We start from the raw sequence: 18,776 nt of genomic DNA on the forward strand, positions 1-18,776 counted from the left end.
ATTTTCTCTCTTCTCCCCCTCCCCCCCCATGGGTGCATACAATCAAGTATAGTATCTGCAAATACTTTCACATTAGGCATTAGTCAGGTTATAAAGAAGGATTGTAACAGATGGAATGAAGAATTTGAAAGAGGAAACAAAACCAAATAAGAAAACGAAAAAGGGCAAATAGTTTGCTTCAATCTGGGTTCAATCTCAGTTCTTTCTCTGGATGTAAACATCTCTCTCCATCATGAGTCTTTTGGGTTTGACTTATGTCTCTGGATTGCTGAGAAGAGTCCAGTTTATCAAAGTTGGTTGTCACACATATGTTGTGTCTATAATTGTGTACAAATTCCACCTGCCTCTACTCTTCTCACTCAGCATCATTTTGTATAAGCCTCTCCAGGTAAATATGAAGTCCATCTGCTTCTTGTTTCTAGTTTTCCATAACATGCATATACCACAGCTTGTTTAGCCATTCCCCAATTGATGGGCACCCCCTTAATTTCCAATTCTTTGCTACCACAAAAAGAGTTGCTATAAAATATTTTTGTACATATGTATGGGTCTTTTTCCCACTTCTATGATCTCTTTGGGATACAACCCTAGAAGTGGTATTGCTGGGTCAAAGGGTATGAAATTATTTATAGCCCTTTGGGCACAATTCCAGATTGCTTTCCAGAATGGTTGGATCAGTTCACAACTCCATCAGCAATGCATCAGTGTTCCAATTTGTCCACATCCTCTCCAGCATTTGTCATTTTCCTGTTTTGTCATCTTAGCCAATCTGACTGGTGAAATGTGGTACCTCAGGTTTGTTTTGATTTGCATTTCTCTAATCAATAGTGATTTAGAGCATTTTTTCATATGCTTATAAATATCTTTAATTTCTTCCTCTGTAAATTGTCTGTTCATATCCTTTGACCATTTATCAATTGGGGAATGACTAGTATTCTTATAGATTTGACTCAATTCTCTGTATATTTTAGAAATGAGTCCTTTATCAGTGACATAGGTTGTAAAAATTCTTTCCCAATTTTCTACTTCCCTCTTAACCCTGGTTACATTGGCTTTGTTTGTACAGAAGCTTTTCAATTTAATGTAATCAAAATGATCCATATTGCATTTTATAATGCCCTCTAATTCTTGTTTGGTCATAAAGTCTTCCCCTCTCCACAAATCTAACAGGTAAACTATTCCTTGCTTTCTCAGATTGCTTAGAGTATCAGCCTTTATACCTAGATCATGCACCCATTTAGACTTGATTTTGGTATATGGTGTTAGATAATGGTCTATGCCCAGTTTTTGCCATACTATATTCCAGTTTTCCCAGCAGTTTTTTTCAACTAGTGAGTTCTTATCCCAAAAACTGGGGTCTTTGGGTTTATCAGACAGTAGATTACTATAGTCATTGACTGCTGAGTCTCGTGAACCCAATCTATTCCATTGATCCACTACTCTATTCCTCAGCCAGTACCAAGTAGTTTTGAGGACTGCTGCTTTATAGTACAGATTAAAATCTGGTATAGCTAGTCTACCATCCCGTGCATTTCTTTTCAGTAATTCCCTTGATATTTTGGACCTTTTGTTCTTCCAAATGAATTTTGTTACTATTTTTTCTAGCTCTATAAGGTAGTTTTTTGGTAAACTGATTGGTATGGCACTAAATATATAATTTAATTTAGGTAAAATTGTCATTTTTTTTTTAAAGCAATCAGGGTTAAGTAACTTGCTCAACGCTACACGGCCAGTTATTTCTGGGTGTGGTGCTGAGTATCTGAGCCCGGATTTGATCCAGGTCATCCCGACACTGGTGCTCTTACTCGTTGAGCCACCTGGCTGCCCCTAAGCAATTGGGGTTAAGTAACTTGCTCAAGATACATGGCCAGGTGTTTCTGGGTGGGTGCTAAGTGTCTGAGCTTGGGATTCGATCTCCAGGTCATCCTAACACTGGAGCCGGTACTCTTACTCGCTGTGCTACCTGGCCTCCCCCATTTTTATTATTTTAGCTCGACCCAGCCATGAGCAATTGATGCCTTTCCAATTAGATCTGACTTTATTTGTATGAAAAGTGTTTTGTAGTTGTGTTCATATAGGTCTTGGGTTTGTTTTGGCAGGTAGATGCCCAAGTATTTTATAATATCTACAGTAACTTTAAGTGGGTTTTCTCTTTCTATCTCTTGCTGTTCAATCTCATTAGAAATATACAGGAATGCCAACAATTTATGTGGGTTTATTTTATATCCTGCAACTTTGCCAAACTTATTTATTGTCTCAAGTAGTTTTTTACTTGATTCTCTAGGATACTCTCAGTATATCATCATGTCATCTGCAAAGAGTGATAGCTTGGTCTCTTCTTTGCCTAATTTGATTCCTTTGCTTTCTTTTTCTTCTCTAATTACTACTGCTAACATTTCTAGTACCAGACTGAATAAGAGGGATGATAGTGGACATCCTTGTTTCACCCCTGATCTTATTGGAAATGCTTCTAGATTCTCCCCATTACATACAATACTTGCTGATGGCTTTAAATAGATGCTACCTATCATTTTAAGGAAGGCTCCATTTATTCCTATTTTTTCTAGTGCTTTTAATAGGAATGGATGTTGTATTTTATCAAAAGCTTTTTCTCCATCTATTGAGATAATCACGTAGTTTTTGCTAGTTTTATTGTTGATATGATCAATTATACTGATGGTTTTCCTAATATTGAACCATGCTTGAATTCCTGGAATAAATCCTATCTGATCAAAGTGTATTATTCTTGTGATAAGTTGCTGTAGTCTTTTTGCTAATATTTTATTTAAAATTTTTGCATCTATATTCATGAGGGAGATTGGTCTATAATTTCCTTTTTCTGTTTTATCTCTTCCTGAATTAGGGATCAGTACCATGCTTGTGTCATAAAAAGAATTAGGTAGGACTCCTTCTTCACTAATTTTCCCAAATAGTTTGTAGAGTATTGGAATCAATTGTTCTTTAAATGTTTGATAGAATTCACTAGTAAATCTGTCTGGCCCTGGGGATTTTTTTCCTAGGGAGTTCACTGATGACTTGTTTGATTTCTTTTTCTGAGATGGGGTTAAGTAATTTACTTCCTCTTCAGTTAATTTGGGCAACCTATATTTTTGTAGATATTCATCAATTTCACTAAGATTGTAAAATTTATGTGTGTACAATTGGGCAAAATAATTCCTAATTATTGTTTTAATTTCCTCTTCATTGGTGGTAGGTTCACCCTTTTCATTTTTGATACTCATAATTTGGTTTTCTTTTTTCTTTTTTTTATCATATTGACTAAGGGTCTATCAATTTTATTGTTTTTTTTTTCATAAAACCAGCTCTTAGTTTTATTTATTAATTCAATAGTTTTCTTAATTTCAATTTTATTAATCTCTCCTTTGGTTTTCAGTATTTCTAATTTAGTATTTAATTGGAGATTTTCAATTTTTTTCTAGCTTTTTCAATTGAATGCCCAATTCATTTACCTCTCTTTCCTCTTAATTTATTCATGTAAGCACTCAGGGATATAAAACTTCCCCTAAGAACTGCCTTTGCAGTTTGGTATGTTGTGTCATTATTGTAATTCTCTTGAATGAAGTTACTGATTATTTCTATGATTTCTTTTTGACCCACTCATTCTTTAGGATTAAATTGTTTAGTTTCCAATTAGTTTTTAGTCTGTCTTTCCATGGCCCTTTATTGCATATGATTTTTATTGCATCATGATCTGAGAATGATGCATTTATTATTTCTGCCTTTTTGCACTGAATTGTGAGGTTTTATGTCCTAGTACATGGTCAATTTTTGTGTATATGTCATGTACAGCTGAGAAGAAGGTATATTCCTTTTCATCCCCATTTAGTTTTCTCCAGAGATCTGTCATACCTACCCTCTCTAAAATTCTATTCACCTTCTTAACTTCTTTCTTGTTTATTTTGAGGTTGGATTTATCAAGCTCAGAGAGGGGGAGATTAAGGTCTCCCACTAGTATAGTTTTGCTATCTATTTCTTCCTCTAATTCCCTTACCTTCTCCTCTAGGAATTTGGATGCTATACCACTTGGTGCATATATGTTAAGTAATGATATTGCTTTATTCTTGATGGTGCCTTTTAGCAGGATATAGTTTTCTTTCTTATCTCTTTTAATTAGATCAATTTTTTGCTTTTGCTTTATCTGAGATAAGGATTGCTACCCCTGCTTTTTTTTACTTTAGCTGAGGCATGATATATTTTATTCCAGCCTTTTACTTTTACCCTCTGTGTATCCCTCTGTTTTGGATGTGTTTCTTGTAAACAATATATTGTAGGATTATGATTTTTTAATCTATTCTGCTATCCGCCTCCGTTTTATGGGAGAATTCATTCCATTCAAATTCACAGTTATGATTATTATCTGTTTCTTTCCCTCCATCCTATTCCCTCCTCTGTTAATGCTTATATTTTTTCTCCCCTTCTCCCTTCCCCTCCTTAATAGTTTTCCTTTTGACCATCACCTCCCTCAGTATTCCCTTATCAGTAGTCTATTTTTTAAGGTGTTATTTTCTTCAGTTTTCTGTTTGTTTGTTGGTTCTCCTTTAGCAAGCTGTTGATTCGTTTTTCATTGTTTTCTGGCATCACTCTCATTTCTCTTCCCAATTTTTTCCTCTATTTCTCTTACTTGATTTTCAAACTCCTTTTTGAGCTCCTCCATGGCTTGTGACCAATTCATATTCTTCTTGGAGGCTTTTGATGCAGGAGTTTTTACTTTGTTATCTTTTTCTGGTTCTATGGTTTTGTTTTGTTTTTTGCTTTTTTTTTTGGAGGGCAATTGGTGTTAAGTGACTTGCCTAAGGTCACATGGCTAGTTTTGTGTGTGTGTGTGTGTGTTAAGTGTCTGAGGCTGGATTCGAACTCAGGTACTCCTGACTCCAGGGCTAGTGCTCTATTCACTGCATCACCTAGCCGCCCCTGGTTCTATGTTTTGATCTTCTTTGTCACCAATGAAAGATTTTATAGTCTGATTTCCTTTCATTTGTTTGCTCATTTTCCTAGCCAGTTACTTGACTTCTGAACTCTCTGCCAAAGTAGAAAACTCTGCTTCCAGAGTGGAGCATGCTGTGTCTCAAATTTCTGGGGTTTTGCGCAGCTGTTGTCAGAGCTACTTCTATGCACCTGCCTCAGAACTGTGAGGACTGCCTCTCCCTAGCCACCACAAGCTGTGACACTCCAGTGCTCCTTCTCACCCCAGGACCACCATCCAAGGCTGCGACCCAGATCTAAGCAGGGAAAAGCAAGAGAATCCTGCCTCAGTGACAGAAAAGATATTCCTGGAATTGCCCTCTGGTCCCCCAGCTACTTAGCCCCCCCCCCCCACCATCTGTGGGCCTGGAGCTTCAGAAGCAGCTGTAGCCGCTGCTACCTCTGCTGCCCTGGGGACAGATGCTAGACCACTCTTCTCTCACTCAGGTGCAAGAGAGTTTCCCCACTGTCCTTTTACTTTGTCTTTGGTGTTTGTGGATTGAGAAGTCTGGAAACTGCCATAGCTGCTGTTGATTCAATGCCTGGAGGTCTGCTCTGCCCTAATCTGTAGAAGTGAGGTCCTCAGGACTGTGCTCTGCTCCCAGCCAGGTGTGACAGACCCTTCCTGTCGGCTTGTCAGGTTGTCTTCAGCAGGAGATTTATTTCACTCTGTCACTTTGTGGGTTCTGTAGCTCTAAAATTTGTTTAGAGTAATTTTTTTACAGGTATTAGAGGTAATTGAGGGATGAGCTCAACAAGTTCCTGTTTTTATTCTGCCATCTTGGCCCCCCAGCCAAGTTGTTTTTCTTTAGAACATTATAGACAATGTATAATTTCCCTGGCTCTGCCCACTTCATTCTGCATCAGTTCACATAAGTTCTCCCAGGTTTCTCTAAATCTATCCCTTGTTACTTCTTACACTGCAAAAATATTCCATCATGGGGTGGCTAGGTGGCACAGTGAATAGAGCACTGGCCCTGGAGTCAGGAGGACCTGAGTTCAAATCTGGCCTCAGCCACTTAACACAAAAACTAGCACTTAACCCTAATTGCCCTCCAAAAAGCAAAAAAAAATTCCATCATTCTAATATATTTCTTTATCATAATTTGTTCAACTGTTTCCTAGGTGATGGACATCCTTCTAGCTTTCAATTCTTGGTACCACAAAAAGTGCTAGTAATAGTACACATGAACCCTCAATTTCCAATTCTTTGCCACCACTAAAAGAGCTGCTATAAATATTTTTATAAATACAGGTTCCTTTCTTTTAAAAAAATCTCTCTGGGATACAGATCTAGTAGTAATAATTTCCCTGCCCCTCAAGAAGCTTACTTACATGTGCTATATAATTTTTAATGGAACTGTAATATTCCATCACAATAATTTGTTCATCCCTTTACCAATTGTTGGACTATTGATCAGTTCTGGAGTATTAGGAAAATTAGTACTACAAACGAATCGATACTTTCTCCAGAAAGATTGCCTTAATATCTAATTATCTTCAAACCTCTAGTTTTTCTCTAATCCCAATGTCCCCCTCAAAATATTTAATGCATTTATCAGTACAAACTTAAAAATTTTTATGGTAATTTTATTTCATTCAACATTTCCCAACTGTATATTAATCTGGTTCTGTCAGCACTTGAGAGGCTGATTATTTTGACACCACTGATTTAGCCCAACTTCATCATTTTTTTCACAAACATTGTTATTCATTTTTTAAAATTGAATTTTATGTTTATTTTTAATTTACATCATTCATTTCCACAAGATTTTGAATTACAAAATTTCTCCCCGTGTTTCCCCTACCCACCACCCCAAAACAGAGATCCCACTGTATACCCCTGCCCCAATCTGCTCTCTCCTATATCGTCCCCCATCCCCCCTCTGACTTTCCAGTAGGGCAAGATGGATCTCTACACCCCAGTGCCTGTATATCTTATTTCCCAGTTGCATGTAAACCACACACACACACACACACACACACACACACACACACACACACACACACATATTTAAACATTTTATTTTAAAACTGTGAATTCCAGATTCTTTCCCTTCCTCCCTCATCATCCACCCTTACTGGGAAGATAGGCAATTCAATATGGGTTGTACACATGTAGCTACACAAAACATTTCCATAGTGGATATATTGTGAAAGACTGGCTATATTTCCCTCCATCCTATCCCACCCCCCACTAGTTCTATTCTCTACTTTGACCCTGTCCCTTTTCAAAAGTGTGTGCTTTTAACTTCCCTCTCCCCCAACCTCCCCTCCTCTCCATCATCTCCCCTCTCATCCCCCTCCCCCTACTCTCCTGTAGGGCAAGATACCCTATTTAGTGTTTATGTCATTCCCTCCCCAAGCCAAATTCAATGAGAGTAAGATTGACCCATTCCCTTTTGCCTTCCTGTTCTTCCCCTCCATTGTAACAGTTTTCCCTTACCGCTTCTATGTGAGATAATTTACCCCATTCTGTCCCCATCTCTTCTCATTATATTCCTCTCTCACCTCTCAATTTCACTTTTTAAGTATCATCCCTTCCTATTCAATTGGTCCTGTGCCCTCTGTCTATGTATATTTGTACACATATATACACACACTCACATATATACATTTATATTCCTTTCAACTATCCTCATACTGAGAAAAGTTTCATAAGTTACAGTTATCGTTTTTCCATGTAGGAATGTAAATAGTTCAGCTTTGATAAGTTCCTTATGATTTCTTTTTCCTCTTTACCTTATCATGCTTCTCTTGTTTATTGTATTTGAATGTCAAATTTTCTATTCAACTCTGTTTTTTTCACCAAAAATGATTGAAAGTCCTCTATTTCATTGAATGACCATATTTTCCCCTGAAACGTGATACTCAGTTTTGCTGGGTAGGTGATTCTTGGCTTTAATCCCAACTCCTTTGACCTCAGGAATATCATATTCCAAGCCCTTCAATCCTTCAATGTAGAAGCTGCCAGGTTCTGTGTTATCCTGATTGTTTCCACAATATTCAAATTGTTTCTTCTTGGCTGGTTTGCAATATTTTTTCCTTGATCTAGGAACTCTGGAAACTGGCATTATTCCTAGTTTTCTTTTTGGGATCTTTTTCAAGAGGTGATCAGTGGATTCTTTCAACCTCTATTTTGTCCTCTGCTTCTAAAACATCAGGGCAGTTTTCCTGGAGAATTTCTTGGAGGATGATTTCTAAGTTCTTTTTTTTTGATCAAGACTTTCAGGTAGTCCAATAATTTTTAAATTATCTCTCCTGGATCTATTTTGCAGGTCAATGGTTTTTCCAATGATATATTTCACATTGCCTTCTATTTTTATTTGTTTGAATCTATTTAATAGTATCCTGATTTCTCATAAAGTCACTAGCTTCCATTTGCTCCAGTCTAATTCTGAAGGAATGATTCTCTTCAGTGAGCTTTTGAGATTCTTTTTCCATCTGGCAAATTCAGCTTGTTAAGGCATTCTTCTTTCATTGGCTTTTTGGGCCTCTTTTACCATTTGAGTTAGTCTATTTTTTAAGGTGTTATTTTCTTCAGTCAAGTTATTAACTCTCATTTTCTTGCATCATTCTCATTTCTCTTCCCAATTTTTCCTCCACTTCTCTTATTTGCTTTTCAAAATCCTTCTTAAGCTTCTCTATGGTCTGTAACCAATTCATATTTTCTTGGAAGCTTTCAGTGCAGGAGTTCTGACTTTGTTGTCTTTCTGCTGTTCCATGCTTTGATCCTTTTTGTCCCCAAAAAAGGAATCCAAAGTTGGATTGCTTTTCTTCCTTTGCTTGTTCATGTTGCCATCAATTACTTGACTTTTGAGCTTTTTGCCACAGTAGAACTCTGCTTCCAGAGAGGAGAGGTTTGTCCCAAATCACTAGGTTTTTTGCAGCTACTGGAGCTATTAGGTGGCTGCCCTCTGTGAAGCCTCCACACACAAGTAATTATGTGGACATAAATAAGTGTGACTTGTAATTTCATACCCTTTGACCCAGCAATACCACTTCTAGGGCTGTATCCCAAAGAGATCATAAAAATGGGAAAAGGACCCACATGTACAGACATAATTATAGCAGCAGCTCTTTTTGTGGTGGGCAAGAATTGGATATCAAGGGGATGTCCATCAATTGGGAGATGGCAAAACAAGTTCTGGTATATGAATGTAATGGAATACTATTGTGCTATAAGAAATGATGAACAGGCGAACTTCAGAGAAACCTGGAAAGACTTATATGAACTGATGCTGAGTGAGGGGAGCAGAACCAGGAGAACATTGTATATAGTAACAGCTATAGTATATGATGAATGATTTTGATAAACTTAGCCCTTCTCAGAAGTAAAAGGACTTAAAATAATTCCAAAGGACACATGATGGAAAATGTCAGCCTTCTCCAGAAAGAGCACTATGGAGTCAGAATGCAAAACAAAAGAGACTATTTTCTTTTTCTTTTTGTTTTGTTTGTTTTTCTTTCTCATGTTTTTTCCCCCATTCATTATACTTCTTCTATGCAACATGACTAATGCGAAAATGTGTTTACTAGGAATGCATGGGTATAGCCCATATCAGATTGCAAGCTATATTGGAGAGGGTGATAGAATTTAAAAGTTATGGAAATGAATGCTGAAAACTAAAAATAAATAATTTAATGTAAAAAAAAGTAGAACTGACCAAATGGAAAAGGAGGCACAAAAGCAAATTGAACTAAATAACTCTTTAAAAATCAGAATTGAGCAAGTAGAAGCTAATGAAGAATCAGTCCAATAAAATCAAAAGAATGAAAAAAGAAGAAAATGTAAAATACTTCACTGAAAAAACAACTGACCTGGAAAACAGATTGAGGAGAGATCATTTAAGAATTACCGAACTACCTGAAAACCATGATCAGAAAAAGAGCTGGGATAGAATTTTTCAAGAAATTATGAAGTAAAACTGCCCTGACATCCTAGAATCAGAGGATAAAATAATCATTGAAATAATCTACTGATCACCTCCTGAAAGAGATCCCAAAACGAAAACTCCAAGGAATAGTGCAGTCAAATTCTTGAACTATCAGGTCAAGAAGAAAATACTGCAAGCATCCAGAAAGAAACAATTTAAATTATCAAGGAGCCACAGTCAGGATTACACAGGCCTTAGCAGCATCTGCATTAAGTGATTGGAAAGCTGAAATATGATATTCCAGAAGGCAAAAGAGCTTGGATTACAACCAAGAATCAATTACCCAGTAAAAGTGAGCATAATCTTCCAAGGTAAAAGATAAACATTCAATGAAAGAGGGGACTTTAAATCTTTCCTGATGAAAAGACCGGAAATGAACAGAAAATTTGATCTTCAAATATAAGACTCAAGAGAAACATAAAAAAAGTAAACAGGAAAGAAAAAATCATGCTATTCGATAAAGTTAAACTGTTTACATCCTTACATAGGAAAATGATACTTAAGAATTGTATCTCTTAGAGTAATTAGAAGGAGTATACTTAGAAAGTGTGGGTATAAGTTGACTTTGATATGATGATAAAAAAATTTAAGGGGTGAATAAAAGGATTGTAGAGGGAGAAAAGGGGGAAGCAGAATGGGTTAAATTATATCACATGAAGAAGCATAAAAGACCTATTGCAACAGAGGGATAGAAGGGAGGGGGTGAGCATTGTTGGAAACTTATTCTCACTAGATTTGATTCACAGAGGAAATAACATATACACTCAGTTGGGTGAAGAAATCTATCTTACCTATAGGTAAGAGGGGAAAGGAAAAAAAAAGGAGGGGCAGAATGAGGAAGGTGGTGGTGAGAAGCAAAACACTGGTGAGGAGAGACAGGGTGAAGGAAGAGAGGAAAATATAAACAAGAAAAAAATAGGATAGAGTGAAATACACAGTTAATAATTATAACTGTGAATATGAATGGGACGAACTCACTCAAAAAACATAAATGGATAGCAGAATGGATTAAAAACCAGAATTGTACAATATCAAGTTTACAAGAAACACGTTTGAAGTAGAGAGAGCCAGAGTAAAGTTAAAGGTTGGAGCAGAATCTATTATCCCTTCAGCTGACATAAAAAAAAGTGGAGGGCAGCAATTTTGGTCTCAGACAAAGCAAAAGCAAAAATAGATTTAATTAAAAGAGATAGGGAAGGAAACTACATCTTCCTAAAAGGTACCATAGACAATGAAGTAATATCAATACTAAAAACATATGCACCAAGTGGCATAGCATCCAAATTCTTAAAGAAGCTAAGTCAGTTACAGGAAGAAATAGACAACAAAACTATACTAGACTAACAAAACTGTACTACTCAACATACCCCTTCTCAGAACTAGAAAAATCTGACCACAAAATAAATAAGAAGTTGAGATGAACAGAATTTTAGAAAAGTTAAATATGACTGACCTCTGGAGAAAACTGAATGGGGATAGAAAGGAATATACCTTTCTCTCAGCAGTACATGGCACCTACACAAAAACTGACTATGTATTAGAGTATTGAAAACCTCACAATCAAATACAGAAAAGCAGAAATATTAAGTGCATCCTTTTCATATCATGATGCAGTAAAAATCACTTGTCATAAAGGGCCATGGAAAGATGGATTAAAAATTAGTTGGAAACTAAATAATCCTAAAGAATGAGTGGATAAAACAACAAATTACAGAAACAATAATTTCATCAAAGAGAATACCAATAATGAGACAATATACCAAAATTTATAGGATACAGCCAAAGCAGTACATAGGAGAAATTTAATAATATCTAAATGCCTACATGAATAAAATAGAGAAAAATCAGAAAAATTAATTGTGCATACAACTTAAAAAGTTAAAAAAAAGAACAAATTAAAAATCACCAATTAAACACCAAGTTAGAAATTCTGAAAAGCAAAGGATTAATAAAATTGAAGTAAGAAAACTACTGAACTAATAAATAAAACCAACGAAATAGATAAACCTTTTTAGTTAATACGATTTTAAAAAAGAAAGAAAACCAAATTACCAGTATCAAAAAGGAAATGGGTGAATTTACGACCAATGAAGAAGGAATCAAGACAATTGTTAGGAGCTAGTTTGCCCAACCCTATGCCAATAAAACTGACCATTTAGGCGAACTAGATGAATATTCACAAAGTTACAAATTGCCCAGATTAACAGAAAAGCAAATAAAATACTTAAATAACCACACTTTAGAAAAAGAAATTGAGTAAACTATCAGTGAACTTTCTAAGAAAAAATCTACAGGGCCAGATGGATTTAAAAATGAATTCTACCAAACATTTAAATAATTAATTCTGTGCTCCCTTTGGCAGCACATATATTAAAACAGGAATACAGGAGTGTCTAGGAAGCACAGTGAATAGAGCACTGGCTCTGGGGTCAGGAGGATCTGAGTTCAAATTCGGCCTCAGACACTTAACACTTACTAGTCGTGTGACCTTGAGCAAGTCACTGAACCCCAACTGCCCTGCCTTCCCTCTTTCCCCCAAAAAATAATAAAATAAAATTATAATATTACAGAGAAGATGAGCATGGCCCCTGCACAAGAATGACACACAAATTTGTGAAGTGTTCCATAGTTTTACCTCACACCTATTAGATTGGCTAATAGGACAGAGAAGGTAAATAACAAATGTTGGAGGGAACATGGAAAAAAATGAGACAATGCACTGTTGGTAGAGTTTTGAATTGATTCAACAATTCTGTAAAGCAATTTGAAATTATCCCCATGGGCTATAAAACCATGCATACCCTTTGACCTAGCAATACAGTAGTATTACTAGGTCTGTATACCCAAAGAGATAAAAAAAAACAACAACAACAAAAAGGAAAAGGACCTATATGTTTTACAGCAGCTCTTTTCTGGAGGTAAAGAATCAGACTTGGAGGGGATGCCCATCAATTGGGGAATGGTTGAATAAGTTGTAGTATATGATCATGATGGAATATTATTGCACTATAAGAAATGATAAGCAAGATGTTCTCAGAAAAACCTGGAAAGACTTGCAAGAGCTGATGCAAAATGAAATATACTATGTAGAAAGTAATAGTAATATTGTAAAATGATCAGCTGTGAATGATTTAGCTATTCTCAGCAATACAACTATCCAAGACAACTCTGAACGACTTATCTGAAGACAGATTGAAGCATACTTTTATTTTATTTTATTTTTCTTGAGTTTTTTTCCTTTGTCTTTTATTTTACAACATTCCTGTTATGAATATGTTTTGCATGGTTACACATGTAATAACCTATATAGAATTGCTTGCTTTCTCAATGAGGGGTGAGGGAGTGGGGAGAGAGGAAAGAAGAGAATTTGGAACTCAAAAGTTTTCTGTTTTCTTTTTTTTTTTTACTATAGAAGCAATTTTTTTTGCAGGGGGGAAGGCAAGGCAATTGAGGTTAAGTGACTTGCCCAAGGTCACATACCTAGTGTGTCAAGTGTCTGAGGCCGGATTTGAACTCAGGTCCTAATGACTCCAGGGCCGGTGCTCAATTTACTGTGCCACCTAGCTGCCCCTAGTATTTTATTTTTAAAGTAATAATCCACTTTCTCTTATTTTCAAACTACTAGCTCTTTCCTCACTTTTTTTGGTTTTTAACATTTACTTCCATAACTTTTACATTTTCCCCCCTCCCTCCCCAAGACAGTCTGCAATCTAACATAGGTTTTACATATACATTCCTATTAAATATATTTTCACGTTAGTCATGTTGTACAGAAGAATTATAACAAATGGGAGAAAACATAAGAAAGAAAAAACAAAACAAAACAAAAGAAGAAAATAGTCTACTTCGCTCTTCATTCAGACTCCATAGTCCTTTCTCTGGATGTGGATGACATTTTCCATCATGAGTGCTTTGGAGCTGCATTGCTGAGAAGAGCTAAGTCTATCAAAATCAATCATCACCAACTGTGGCTGTTATTGCGTACAAAGTTCTCCTGGTTCTTCTCACTTCACTCAGATCAGTTAATATAAAACTTTCTAGGTTTTTCTGAAGTCTTCCTGTTAATTTCTTATAGCACAATAGTACTCCATTACATTCATATACCACAACCTGTTCAGTCATTCCCCAATTGATGGGCATCCCCTCAATTTCCAGTTCTTAGTCACCACAAAGAGACCTGCCAGAAATATTTTTGTACATGTGGGTCCTTTTCCCATTTTTATGATCTCTTGGGGATATAGCTCTAGAAGTGGCATGGCTGGATCAAAGGGTATACACATTTTTATAGTCCTTTGGGCATAGTGGAACTCAAAGTTTTAAAAGGAATGTTAAAAATTGTTTTTACATGTAACTGGGGGAAAATAAAGTACTAAATAAAGTCCTAAAAAAATTCCAATACCATATAAACTATTTGGAAAAATAGGCAAATAAGGAAGCCTACCAAATTCCTTTTATGACAATTTATGTAAATTTTTATGGTGCTCAAACCTAAATAAAGAAGAGTAAGAAGAAAGAAAAGTATAGACGAATTTTCCAAATAAATATTGATGCAATAATTTTTTAAAAAGTATTAGCAAAGATATTACAGCATCTGTCACCAGGATAATATACTATCACCAGGTAGGATTTATGCCAGGAATGCAGGTTTGGTTCAATATTAGGAAAACCATTAGCATAATTGACCATATTAGTAACAAAACCAACAGAAATCATATCATTATCTCAACAGATGCAGAAAAAGCTTTTGACTAAAGCAACCATTCCCATTAAAGACACTAGAAAGCATAGGAATAAATTGAGCTTTCCTTAAAATGATAAGTAGTATCTATCTAAAACCATCAGCAAGCATTATCTATGATGGGGATGGGTGAAGCAAGGATGCCCATTATCACCACTATTATTCAATTTTGTATTAAAAATGTTAGCTTTAGCAATAAGAGATAAGAAATTGGAGGAATATAGAGGAGGAATATATAATGGAGGAATAGGCAATGAGGAAACAAAACTATCACTGCAGATGACATGATGGTATACTTAAAGAATCCTAGAGAATCAACTAAAAAACTACTTGAAATAATTAACAACTTTAGCAAAGTTGTAGGATATAAAATAAACTCACATAAATCATCAGTATTTCTACATACAGCCAACAAAGCTCAGCAGCAAGAAATAGAAAGAAAATTCCATTTAAAATAACTGTAGACATAATAATAATAATATTTGGGAGTCTACTTGCCAAGATAAACCCTGGAACTATGTGAACACAATTAAAAAATACTTTTCACACAAAGTCAGATCTAAATAATTGGGAAAATATCAATTGCTCATAGATAGGGTCAAGCTAATATAATAAAAACGACAATTTTACTTAAATTAATTTATTTAGTGCCATAACAATCATTGTATTACAGAGCTAGAAAAAAATAACAAAATTCATCTGGAAGAATAAAAGGTAAAGAATATCAAGGGAATTAATGAAAAAATGCAAAGAAAGGTAAATAAAGCAACAATCATCAAAACTATTTGGTACTGGCTAAGAAATAGAGTAGCATATCAGTGGAATAGATTAGGTACACATGACAGAGTTATAAATGATCTAGTAATCTACTATTTGACAAACACAAAGACTCCAGGTTCTGGGATAAGAACTCACTAATAAAAAGTACTAGGGGGCGGCCAGGTGGTGCAGTGAGTAAAGCACCGGCCCCTGAGTCAGGAGGACCTGAGTTTGGTTCCGGCCTCAGACACTTAACACACACACACAAAAAAAACTAGCCATGTAAACTTGGGCAAGTTACTTAACCCCAATTGCCCTCCAAAAGGCAAAAAAAAAAAAGCACTAGGAAAACTGGAAAATAGTATGGCAGAAACTAAGCATAGACCAACATCTCACACCATAACACATTAAGGTCAAAATGGGTACATGATTTAAACATAAAGAGTGATACCATAAGCAAATTAGGAGAGCAAGGAATAGTTTACCTGTCAGATTTATGGAAAAGGGAAGAATTCATGACCAAACATGAGATAGGGAACAGTATGAAATGCAAAATGGATAATTTTGATTACATCAAATTGTAAAGTTTTTCCAAACAACACCAATGAAACCAAAAGAAAGCAGAAAAACTGGAAACAATTTTTATAACATGTATTTCTAATAAAAGCCTAAATTCTCAAATATATAGAGAACTGGGTCAAATTTATATGAATATGTCATTCCCCAACTGATAAATGGTCAAAAGATATGAACATGCAGTTTTCATATGAAGAAATTAAAGCTACCTATAGTCATATGAAAAAATGTTCTAAATCACTATTGATGATAGAAATGCAAATTAAAACAACTCTGAGGTACCACCTCACACCTATCAGATTGGCTAATGGAAAAGGAAAATGATAACTGATGGAGAAGATGTGGGAATATTGGGACACTAATGCATTGTTGGTGGACTTGTGAATTGAGCTAACCATTCTGGAGAAAATTTTGGAACTATGCCCAAAGACATAGTTAATAGTTAATCAAAATAGTTAATAATTAATCAAACTGATCCAGCAATACCATTACTAAGTCTGTATCCCAAAGAGATCATAAAAAGGGAAAAGGACCTACTTGTACAAAAATATTTATAGTAGCTCTTTATGTGATGGCAAAGAATTAGAAATTGAGGGGATGCCCATCAATTGGGGAATGGCTGAACAAGTTGTGGTATATGAATGTAATGAAATACTACTGTACTATAAGAAATGATGAATAGGAAGATTTCAGAAAAACCTGGACTTCTATGAACTGATACTGAGTGAAGTGAGCAGAACCAGGAGAACATTGTACACAGTAACAGCAACATTGTGTGATGATAAACTATGACTGACTTAGTTCTTTTCAGCAATACAATGATCCAAGGCAATTCCAAAAGACTCATGAAAGAAAATGCTATCCATGTCCAGAGAAAGAACCACGGAGCCTAAATGCAGATTGAAGCATACTATTTTCACTTTTTTGTGTGTGACTTTTCCCTTTTCTGTTTCTTCTTTCACAACATGACTAACGTAGAAATATGTTTACAGGGCAGCTAGGTGGCACAGTGAATAGAACACTGGCCCTGGAGTCAGGAGGACCTGAGTTCAAATCCAGCCTCAGACACTTAACACAAAAACTAGCCATGTGACCTTGGGCAAGTCACTTAACCCCAACTGCCCTCCAAAAAGAAATAAAAAGAAAAAAAAAGAAATATGTTTACAGGAGTACACATCCAATTACTTGCCATCTTGGGTTGGAACTCAAAATTTTATAAAAAATGAATATTAAAAACTATCTTTACATGTAATTGGAAAAAAAATAAAATACTATTAAAAAAATACTGTCCATGGAGTTTTCTTGGCAAAGATACTGGGGTGGTTGGCCATTTCCTTCTCCAATGGATTAAGGCAAACAAAAGTTAAAATAACTTGCCCTGGGTCACACAGTTAGTGACTATCTGAGGCTGGATTTGAACTCAGGTCTTTCTGACTCCAGACCCAGTGCTCTATCAATTGATGCACCAGACTGCCTCCAAAAAATATAGTGAAGCAAAATAAATTCCCAGTTTGTCCACATCAACAAAAAACGTGTCTCAATTCACACTCTTGAGTCCATTACCTCTCTCTCTTGAGGTGATTAGCATGTTTCATCACTGATCTTCTAGAATTATGCTTGATCATTGTGTTGATCAAAGTCAAGTCTTTCAATGTATGTCTTTACAAAATCGTTAATATTAACCATCTTCCTGGTTCTGCTCACTTGGCTGTACAACAGTTCATAAAAATCTTTCCAGGTTTCCCTGAAATTTTCCTTTTCATAAAACAATCATATATTGCATTGCATACTATGCTTTGTTCATTCACCCCCCAATTGATGAACTCTCCAGTTCTTTGCCACAGCGAATTAAGCTGCTATAAATATTTGTGAGGAGGCTTTTCTGGGCATACCCAGATTTACATGGAAGCACTCTATATCCCCTACTATGATGAGGTAGGGTAGGTTCCTTTGACTGGCTGTGTAGCTAGAACAGACTATGTCTTTAAAGCCTGAGATAGTCCCTTTTCCTACATGTTCCTTCCTGCAACACATAAAGGGAAAAGATCAGCTTCTCCACAATGTGGTCCCATGAACTCACCTATTCAGGTGAGAGATGAAGGAATTCCCCTGCTCTCACTCTTCCTTATCCCAGCTCTTGGAAAAAGGCTTGGGGAGGGGATGGTGGTGTAATATCTCTGTTATGTTTCATTTTTCCTCAGTTTTAGGGGCCAGTGGTGATAGCCACTGGACCCACCAGATCTGGGAGTTTGAGCCATAGTGATTTTAGATTCAATACTGCAGACAGAATGTTGCAACTAGTCAGCCCAGCAAGGAAGCCCTGAGAAGCCAGGGTGCTTAGGACCTGAGCTTGAAGGAGGTTTTGGATTTGGACATGTGTTCTAAGGAACCAAGCTAAATTGTGAATCTAATCCTCTACCCCTCTTCAGAGACTGAGGTGGTAAAAGAGGAATGAGGATTAAGTCCCACTAATTGGGGGTATATATCTTATATTTGCTAATATAACTTTGAAGTAACTATTCCTTTGTAAAAGATAATCTGTTAGTGGCTAAATGGAATTGGGGTACAGAGGCCTCTCCCACACTTAAAGGGAAAACCTCTGGTATGGGCTAGAACCAATGGCAGAGAGTCTTCACACCCTAAAATCTCTTAAGAACCAGAGAACACCGAAAGAGAAGTAAAAAGCAATCTGCCTGGCCTTTCAGGTGGTGAGGGCCAGGATAGTCAATGTTAGGTTTGGGTCTTTTTCTTCGTTCCTTGATTTCTTTGGAGTGTACATACAC

At 36.1% G+C, this 18,776-nt stretch overlaps 1 protein-coding gene and 1 non-coding gene across 2 annotated transcripts in view; both read left to right on the forward strand.

The window, feature by feature from the left end:
* Positions 1-18,776, forward strand: part of TRIM69 (tripartite motif containing 69) — a 35,711-nt gene that overhangs the window by 13,300 nt on the left and 3,635 nt on the right. The gene's annotated exons all lie outside the window — the stretch shown is intronic.
* LOC138175546 (U6 spliceosomal RNA) lies at positions 12,448-12,553 on the forward strand. The gene has a single exon (XR_011172031.1). It is a non-coding gene; the product is annotated as a U6 spliceosomal RNA (small nuclear RNA).

Source organism: Petaurus breviceps, unplaced genomic scaffold, assembly GCF_028583685.1.
Source record: "Petaurus breviceps papuanus isolate PSGF00001 unplaced genomic scaffold, PetGlider_PUasm1.0 77, whole genome shotgun sequence".
NCBI classification, from domain to species: Eukaryota; Metazoa; Chordata; class Mammalia; order Diprotodontia; family Petauridae; genus Petaurus; species Petaurus breviceps.